An 11,195-nucleotide genomic window follows, 5' to 3' on the forward strand; every position below is an offset into this window, starting at 1 on the left:
ATGAAAAATTGAGGCTTTGCACTTCTATGTATATGTATAACTCTGTTCCTAGGATGTAATTTAAGTAATCAATCAAGTTTTGCACAAATACTAGCTCATACACAAAATAATTACTTGATATCAAGTGTATTTTCTCACATATAATTCGAAGTTTGCAATATTAGCTCAATAAAACAAATTCTCAACACATTCAATATATAATCAGAAAATCAAAGTGCTAAAAATTAAAGAGTTAAGGGAAGAAGAGAATCAAACACAATGTTTATAGTGGTTCAGCTCTCTTGGCCTACATCCACTCTTCCCAAAGTCCTACTTTGAGAGTCACTCCACTATTTGATCTTTTCAACAGGCAAGATTCAAAGCCTTTACAATATCAACAAGCTTCCCAAGTGCTTGAGGACCTTTACAACGTCTTTGCTTCCCACAAAAGACCACAAGCTTCACAAGGTGCTTAAAAACCTCCCACAAGCTTCACAAGGTGCTTGAAAACGTCCCACAAGTGTGTCCTCACACTTACACAACCTTAAATAGGTTTTGGTGTAGAAAAAATCACTCTCAATAACTCTCAAATACAGAATTTAATGCTAGAAGATTGAGAGAGAAGATTTGCCACTCAAGCTCAAGAGTAATTGAATGAAAGCTTTAAAAACCACAATAAATTCACTATGAATAAGAACACTTTCATTAGTTAGAATTGTAGTAAATGATGCCTTTTATAGGTGTTTTTCATTGCCAAAAACGTCTGCTGGAGAGTGTGTCCAACGGCTCTTTAATTTTCAAAAAACTAGCCATTATTGCTTAGAAAGTCGTGCAACAGAGTTGAGTCAGGTCAGGTCATAAAAATAGTTAATTAAAATTTTCACCGGTTAACTAGTTTTGTAAGACAGAGAATTTTAGACATCAAAACTAGTTAACTAATTTTCGCAACGGGTTAACTAATTTCGCTACTGACTGACTTAAAAATTGAAATTTTGAGTTTTTGAAGAAAAGTTGTAAAAATTATTTTGACCATTCAAAAACCTTAGAAATGATATAAAAACACTTTCTAAACTCTTAAATCTAAAAACAAAATTGATTTTAGGTCTCAAATGACATAAATTCTCCAATATCGTACAATGGACCTAAGAACTTAATTTCTATCATATTTCTTCATGGACTTTGATTCGTCTTGTGTTATACAAGATGATAAACTCCTTTTATATCAGCCATGTCAATAGAATAGTCCTTCCATCAGTGTCTTTGCATATCATGACCTATAAAATCACTTCAAATACTTATGCATAAAAGGTTAATGTATATTTTATTATGTTTTGTTATCATCAAAATCAAGCTCATTTTAGCTTACAGGGCCTACAGAGCATACAAGGCGTCAATATCTCCTGCTTGAACGGCCTGCTTCAACCTCTCACCAATATCTGGTGCTTGAGCCCCCGCCTCAGTCAACCTCTGGTCCATACTCATGAAACAGTCGAGCAAGCAGCTGAAGCGAAGAAAAAAAAATCACCATTAAATAATGACAAAAAGAAAAAGAAAAAAAAAAGAACTAGAGAAAGTGAAGGCAGCAAAACCTTTGAATTTTTATAATCAAGCTCACACTCACACCTTAGTACAATATTATATTATTTATCTAAATATTAAGCTCATCTTTGATTTTTTTTCTTTTTTTATTTTATTTTAAGGATAAGATTCATTGATTAGCCAAATTGGCTATAACAGATGTACACTAGCTCCATAATTGATGTGTATAGATAGGGGCATGACATTATTAATTTTACTCTATCCTCTCTCTATCATCACATATTAATTAGAACTCAAATTTTTTTTAAAAAAAATATGAGTGGAATGTACGTTTTTGCCTTGGCAATTGATGTTTGTACAGCTTATTGCCGTGAAAGCTACCAAGGCTGTGAAATTAGGACTAACATCTAAGAAGAAAGCTAAGAAGATCAGGACAAAGGTCACATTCCACTAGCCCAAGACATTGAAGGAGAGAAACCTAAAGTATCCACGCATCAGCGCACCACCAAGAAACAAGTTGGACTACTGCCAGATTCTGAATTATCCCCAGCTCCATCGTTGACGAGTATAAATAAGGGTATTGACATTATTAATTCTTTTTCTGGTAAAAATATTAGAGAAAAGGATATCTTTATTAAATTATAAAATCCATAAATTCTATACATGATAGAGAAAAGTATACACTTGCATGGCATTTGAAGCACTAAAAAATTCAATATACTATCATCTTTCATCCATAATTTGGTGAACATGTATAGCATAGTTTTGGAAGAAGGTGGAAAGCATGCAAAAGAATAGCAGTATCTTCGCTGATGAGATTTAAGCTGAATGCAGCTCATGATTCTCCACCAAGACCTAAATATCTAAATTGAAAACAGCATACACAAACTCCTTAGAACATCAAAATAGCAACATGAACAGAAAATGAGGAGAAAAATATAACAGGAAAGGGAGTCTTAAATTAACAAAAGGAGAAAAAGAATTGCAGTTTCTTACAGACTCTTTGATTTAACAAATACATTGAAAATGGCATTTGTGTCTTGTAGAGACAATAAGGGCCTTGCACACAACATAATTGCAGGAGCAACATAATTGCAGGAGCAGTCCTTTATATTCTTAAAAATCCCTCAGATGCTGGTATGAGTTACTCCTCTTAAATCTTTTAATCAGACTTAAGTAGCTTTGGCATCCATAATGTTTTCTTGTGCTGCCTGGTGCTGGAGAGAAAAGATCATCGTTTGTTATACATCGATTCAATTTGGAGAAAAGATCGTGAATTTTCCTGTGTCTTTCCTGGGTCTCACACAGGTTTTCTGTGTTGTATTGAGCAAAGGTATGGATATTGTCCTCAACTTAAGAGTCCTATCAGGTGGAAAACATTTTGCTAAAATTTCTGGGCCGTGTGGAAATTGATGTAGGAGGTTGGGACACCAACCACTCTCTAGCCTTGTCACTAAGTAAAAATAGGAACATCATCAGCCATATTACATCTTCTGACACTTTATTCTATTTTAGGGTTTCACTAATCTCTAGAAATGTAATATGTAAATTTGGGTCCTGGTTAGGCAAACCATCAAATTGAATTGTGGATTGGACCATTTAGATTAAAGCAGGCTTTGAGTTCAAAGTTGTTAGCTTGCATAGGTGGCCCGACAATACTGGAAGTGGCTCCATTAAATATAAGCTTGGCATAGTCCTGCAGTGCTCAGATGTATATATATATATATATATATATATTATACAATTCACTTTTGTAGGTCTTTTTATTTTGAAATTTTAGATTTTGTTTATTTTAAAAAAAAAATAATTCGTATATAGAAAATGTTTCTTAAAAAATTTTTTATAAAAATATTTTTTATTATTTGATTATAATGTTAAACTAATAGTATATATTTATATTATATATGTGTAAATATTTTCACATTTTAATAAGATTATCACAGTTTATAAAATAGAAAATGACTTCTTCTTTAGAATAGAGAAAATTATTTTCTTTAAAAATGACTTAATTTTTCCTACCTTTTTTCTAAGTGCCTAATACTAAAAAATGTAGAAAATATTTTTTAAAAAATAGAGCCCTTAATAATTAATCGATAAAAAAAATTCATGTGATAAACAATTCATATGATGAATAACTTGGTGAGAGTCAGTTTAGTTAATATTTTCTTTTTAATCTTTTTCCGATTGAGCATGAGAATATTAAAAAAAAAAGTATATATATATAGTCTCAAGTCATATACCCAATATAATAAAATATATTAAAACTACTATATTAATTAATTCTTATTTTTAATTTCCATTTTAGTGGTACAATTCATTGTCATGAATTATTTTAATAAGAGAATTAGGAGAGTGAAAATTTTAATTTAAGTTTATTAAATAAGTGATATATTTTTAACTATTAGATTAATTTAAATTAGATAAGTAAAGATAGATAATATTTTTAAAATAAGAATTTATAATTCAATATATATATATAGGTTTTTTTTTTAATTTTTTTTTATTAACCCACCACCACGCGCCTCCGCCCATAGCTTCATGGGCATCACATGAATGTGACAATTAGTATGACTTTCATGACCAGAAATGAAGGCCAAAATAATAAAAGTGGGTGCTGTCGGATTGAACTCCTATGACAATGAGTATGTGTTTTTATATATATATATATATATATATATATATATATATATATATAGAGAGAGAGAGAGAAATGATATATTATTTAATAAAATTATGATAATTTTACTAAAATATATTATTTTTATAAGCTCACTCACACATTCATCCATAATTAATATGAACTAACTCACTAATAGATAAATTTAATAATCGTTAGATTAAATTTATATATTTAAATTCGTATATTCATTATATATATTTTATATATTTTAATAAATTTTACATAAATTTTAATATAAATATTTAATATAATAATTATTAAACTCATTTCGGAGGAAATGGAACTTGTATTAGATATGGACCTTATCAATATCCAAAAGCCAAAAATACAAAAAAAAATTATTATTATTATTTGGTGGAAAAAGGTGAGCATGTCGCCAAAATTTTGAAAAGTTAAGCCTACTTTGAGGGTCAAGTTGAAGAATGGAACAAGAGTAATGATAAATTATATTAATTAGATAAGGTGCGTTTCATCGATCCTTTCTATTGATTGATTAATTCAAGCATCAAGAGAAGCTTCTACCCATAATTGATTTAGCTTTTGCTTAATTAATCTTGGAAAATGAATATAGTAGAATTTATATATTCAATCATTATAAATTAATGTCTTTATTTTTTTATTATTTATTTTTTAACATTTTATTTTAATTATATGTGATTTATGTGTTGAAAAACTTGTTGATTTGCTTGTTTGATCTCCATGATTAATGGGTATATTTGATATTTGAATCCAATTGTTATCTTTTTAAAACTGTGTGAATATCATCCCCTCTTATACCCTAAAAATATTTTGTTTTCTAAGAGTTTATCTTAGCTTATAAGTTAGTCAAAACTGATTTATTTGTTTAAAACATTTATACAGCTTATAAGCTAAAAAAATAAAATGAAGGAGATGATTTTTTCATTTTAATGTTTATAAACTGGGTATTTACAATTTAGTTCGACAAAATATTTTACTATGTTGTCCTTATTTAAATTTATAATTTCATTATGGCCCAGTTCAATAATAGCTTTTAAATTAATGTTTAGTATTTTGACCCAAATTACCACACTACTTCTTTTATTTATACTATTCGGTAGTATAGTATTTATATTAGTATTTAGATATTGAGGAAATGGTTTATGAAATGTTACTCCTCCTAATTTTTAAAGGTTGATCGAGTGTTTTAATTATTAAAAAAAGTATTATTTTTACATTTAACTATTAATTTAACTGTTATTTTAATGGATACTTTTGTTTTAAATAACTAACTATTAACAATTAACAGCTATTAAAATAGTTGATAATTACTAGAACAGTTAATAGCTACTATAACAGTTAATATTGTTGAACATACCATATACATCCTTATTGCATTTATTCTCATACTGATATTAAAAAATTTATTTTCCTGCAATAATTTAAATAAATTATTTACATTAATTTTAATGAATTTAAAAATTATTTTTATTAAATTTAATAAAATATTGGCTATAAAATATTTGTTTTATTTAATTTAAAATTAAATGATACTTTAATATTATTGAAATATGTTTTGATAATATTATAATAAAACATCGAGTTAATATACTTTATTATTTGAGAAAATGATTTAGTACTTTTTTTAGCTATTTTAATAATAAATATATTTATAAATAATTTTTTATTATGAAACATGTCAACTACTTATCAACTGCTTATTAATATTTTAACTAAACACGTAATTATTTAAAATTTTAAATATTTATAAGTTTAAATTAACTTATAAGTACCTAACCAAATACCGTCCAAATTCAAAATATTGTATCATGTATGCTTCTTTTGCATATAATTAGCAAATATTTGGATATCTTTGAATATATTTAATCCAATTAAATCATATTAGAACAAGTTTGGATATTAATAGTATAGTTAAATTTAAGACAAATTAAATTTAGAAAAAGAATACATGTAAAAAATTTTAGCTATCTATTGAGTACCTAATACTTGATATATATATATATATATATAATTAAATATAAATTTTTTTATAAAAATATTTATAAATTTTTATATATTACATTTAAAATAAATAAATTTTAAATATTTAATTAAATCCTTAAATTTTAAAATATACATTATTAATAAAAATATATAAAATTAAATGATTTTGAATAGCACTTTGGAATAATTTAAAATAAATTTTAATTAAATTTAGAAAATATTTAAATCTTAAAATTATTAAAAAAATTAGATTTGAAATATCATAAGGTGTATATGTAGTGGAAAAGATGAGCATCTCACCTAATTTCTGAAAGGTTATGCATAATTTGAGGACGTAGTTGAAAAAAGGACAAAGTATAATAAGATAAGGTGCGATTATTCAATTTTATTAATTAATTATAATTATAATTAATGCAATTCAGACATTTTTTTTTTTTCTTTTGGGTTGAAAAGTCAGAAAGATAAAACACTCTATGTTTCTTTCGTTTCTGTCCAATTGGGTTTTGTATTATTCTTCTAGTTAGACCTGGCTATCGATTTGGTCTGGACCATGGTTTTGAAAATCAAACCTATCCAATTGGTGGAACTATAAAAATTTTAAATCAATTCATCAAACAGTTTGATTTATCTTCAAAACTCGCATATCACCCAAACCAAGAAAAATCTAGCAGGTCAGTTGGGTACCCATCGATCTGTTGTGGATTTAACGGGTCAAGCGGGTCTTCATTATTGTTTTTTTTTTTCATTTTATTCTTTTATTTTTAAGTTGTTATTATGTTATGGTGACTTATATTGAACATAGTTAATTATATGGATAATTATATTATATTTAATTTTTTTAATTAAATATGATGTATAACATGATTTGTGGATATTTATATTGAATATGGTCATTTGTATTAAATTGATAATATTATTACACAAAATTTTATGTTATGGTTCGGTTCAATCCCGAAAGAATTTTAAACTCTTAACTCTCTGTTTTCACCGATTTTAGACCAAGCTATGTCTAAAAATCATGGTTAATCATGGTTTGGACTGATTTTAAATTAAAAATAAAAAATTTTAATTCTTTGATTTAAAGAGACTATATGGTGGACGTAATATTTTCAAACATAGAAGATCTAATTTCAACTCTCCAAAGAGATTAAAACAATTTGTAGGATTTTCTTTTGTTTTTACTTTATTTTAATTCAATTTAAGTTAGATTTAAATTTAATTTGGATTTAAATTTAATTTGATTTTGATTAAATTTCATAATTAATTTTTTTAAAAAAATTAAGATTGATAAGAAATCATATTGAATTATATTAGATCAATCATTTTTATTTCAATTTAAGATTAAATGTTGTTAAATTGATTCCAGTTTTTTTATTTAATTTTAATTTCATATTAGATCATTGTAATTATAAATCAGAACCAAACCATTGGCAAGGTGGACTTCGAGTCGGATTGTGCATGGTTCTTAAGGATATCTATCTAGTATCAAACCAAAATTAAATAAAAAAAAATTAATTTTATACATACATTTTTTTTTTATTTTTTTTTAAATATATATATATATATATTTACATGCAATTCAGATTGTTATCTTTTATTTTCCTTTATATTTTTTTAATAATTTTAGTTATATTTATATTAAATAACTTTATAATAATTAATTATAAGTGTACTACTATATGTTTAATCTTTAATTATATATATATATATATATATACTTCGTATTTAAATATCATATTAATTATTAAAAATAGCTAACATATATATTTTAATATCAATCTCTAAACTTAAATGATAATTTAAATAATAAATATGACTTTTTATGATAATAATTGTACAGAAAATTATTTTGAAAAATCAAAATTTAAATTAAAACTATACCGAATTGGTTAAAAGAATTCACAGCTTCATATGGGAGGGTTTCTTTGTTAGGGGCAGAGTTATGGTCTATTTTCGAGGGGCTTAAATTAGAGTGGTTATCGTCGGATCTTTGTTGAGAGTCATACTTAATTTGCTTGCTATTTAAATTGTTGAGGATAGTTCTTCTACTCTTGCTACCCTTCGACCTATGGTTCATTCCATTCTTCATCTTCCTCAGCTTGATTGGAATGTTAGCATTGTTCATATTTTTCGAGAACTAATGCTTGCGCTAATTGACTTGCTGGTTAAATTTTGTCTCTTCCTATTGGTGTCCAAATTTTGAATGTTCTTCCAGCATGGCTTTGCTCGAAGAAATTATTAGATGCACCCGGTACATATATACTATATCTTATAATAATGTAGGATCCACTCTCTATTTTTTAGTAATTCCGATATATTTCACCATAAGAAATGTTAAAAATAACTATGAAAATTACCGACCACAGAATTTCGTTGGTAATTTACAAACGTTTTACCGACGAAAAAAAGAAATAAAATTTAAACCAATTTTTACCGACGAAATTACTAACAAACACTTTCCCGACGATGTAATTTCATAGGTAAAAGTGGTGCCTAACATTGACGATAAAATTAGTGACCAAATAAAAAAAATACCGACTAAATTTTTCGTCTATAATTACCAATGAAATGCTTTTCGTAAGTAATATTAAGGAGAAAATAGAGAAGAAAATTTCTAAAAAACTAAAAAAATTTTACCTATGATTTTTTTAAGTTTATAATTACTAATGAAACGCTTTTCATAAGTAATATTAAGGAGAAAATAGAAAATAAAATTTAAAGAAAAAATACCTACGAATTTTTTTTGTCAGTAATTACCTACGAAACGCGTTTCGTTGGTAATATTAAAAAGAAAATAGAGAAAAAAATTTCTAAAAAGCTTAAAAAATTTTACCTATGAAAATTTTTTCGTTAGTAATTACCAACGAAATGTTTTTCGTAGGTAATATTAAGGAGAAAATAGAAAATAAAATTTAAAGAAAAAATACCTACGAATTTTTTTGATCGGTAATTACCAATGAAACGCATTTCATAAGTAATATTAAGGAGAAAATAGAGAAAAAAAATTCTAAAAAGGTCAAAAAATTTTACCTATGATTTTTTTTAGTTGGTAATTACCACTTTTCATAGGTAATATTAAGGAGAAAAGAGAAAATAAAATTTAAAGAAAAAGTATCTACGAATTTTTTTTATCGGTAATTACCAACGAAACACGTTTCATAGGTAATATTAAGGAGAAAATAGAGAAGAAAAATTCTAAAAAGCTCAAAAAATTTTACCTATGAAAATTTTTTCGTTAATAATTACCAACAAAATACTTTTCATGGATAATACTAAGGAGAAAATATAAAATAAAATTTAAAGAAAAAATATCTATGAATTTTTTTCGTCGGTAATTACTAATGAAACGAGTTTCGCAAGTAATATTAAGGAGAAAATAGAGAAGAAAAATTCTAAAAAGCTCAAAAAATTTTACCTATGAAAATTTTTTCGTTAATAATTATCAACAAAATACTTTTCGTGGATAATACTAAGGAGAAAATATAAAATAAAATTTAAAGAAAAAATATCTATGAATTTTTTTCGTCGGTAATTACCAACGAAATGCTTTTCGTATGTAATATTAAGAAAAAAATAGAAAATAAAATTAAAAAAAAATACCTACGAAATTTTTTTGTCGGTAATTATCAACAAAATGTTTTTCGTAGGTAATATTAAGGAGAAAATAGAGAAGAAAAATTCTGAAAAGGTCAAAAAATTTTACGTATGAATTTTTTTAGTCGGTAATTACCAACGAAACGCTTTTCGTAAGTAATATTAAAGAGAAAATAGAGAAGAAAATTTCTAAAAAGGTCAAAAAATTTTACCTACGAATTTTTTTAGTCAGTAATTACCAACGAAATGCTTTTCGTATGTAATATTAAAGAGAAAATAGAATATAAATTTAAAGAAAAAATATCTACAAATTTTTTTTCATCGTAATTATCAACAAAACGCCTTTCGTAGGTAATATTAAAGAGAAATAGAGAAGAAAAATTTTAAAAAGCTCAAAGAATTTTACCTATGAATTTTTTTCATTGGTAATTATCAACGAAACGCTTTTCGTAAGTAATATTAAGAAGAAAAATTATAAAAAGGTCAAAAAATTTTACCTACGAATTTTTTTAGTCGGTAATTACCAACAAAATATTTTTCGTAGGTAATATTAAGGAGAAAATAAAAATAAAATTGAAAAAACAATACCTATGAATTTTTTTCATTAGTAATTACTAACAAAATGTATTTCGTAGGTAATATTAAGGAAAAAAATAGAGAGAAAATGTTTTAAAACAATACCTACAATTTTTTTTCGTCGGTAATTACCAACGAAATATTTTTCATAGGTAATATTAAGGAGAAAATAGAAAATAAAATTTTAAAAAAATACCTACGAAAATTTTTTCATATGTAATTACCAACAAAATATATTTAGTTGGTAATTCATTAATAAATCACAAAAAATCTGAAATTTCTACATCATTTGTAAATAGATAGGAGGGGAGGGAGTTTGTCTATAAAAGAAAAATTACTTCCCAACATAAAGGCAATTGTGGTATAGCCATTATGTGGGGCATACTTTGAGTCTCACTAGTAATTTTTTTTTTAAATCAATTAAATCTTAAAAAATTATAAATTAATTTTGCATTTAAATTAAAATAATTAATATTTAATATTTATTTTAAAAATTAAAAAATTAAAAATAAATTAAAAAAATTATATTGAAAATTTTAAATTAAATTAAAATTAAAATTAAATTAAATTTAAAAGTTAATTTAAATTAAAAAATTAAATTAAATTAAAAAGTAAAAAATTAATTTAAAAAATATTAAATAAAAATTAACTATGAAAATTTATTTTCATCGATAATTATTAATGAAAAATTTTATCGGTAAATAGTCAGTAATTTATAAGACTAAAATCTTCTATGTAATTATCTATAAAAAAAATCAAATTTAGTTACGAAATAATTCAGCGGTAATTTATCGATAATTATTGATTACCTACAAAATGTTAGTATATTTAGCTGATAATTTTCGTAGCTAATTTTTTTTAATTT

This window comes from Hevea brasiliensis, chromosome 9 (assembly GCF_030052815.1).
Source record: "Hevea brasiliensis isolate MT/VB/25A 57/8 chromosome 9, ASM3005281v1, whole genome shotgun sequence".
NCBI classification, from domain to species: domain Eukaryota; kingdom Viridiplantae; phylum Streptophyta; class Magnoliopsida; order Malpighiales; family Euphorbiaceae; genus Hevea; species Hevea brasiliensis.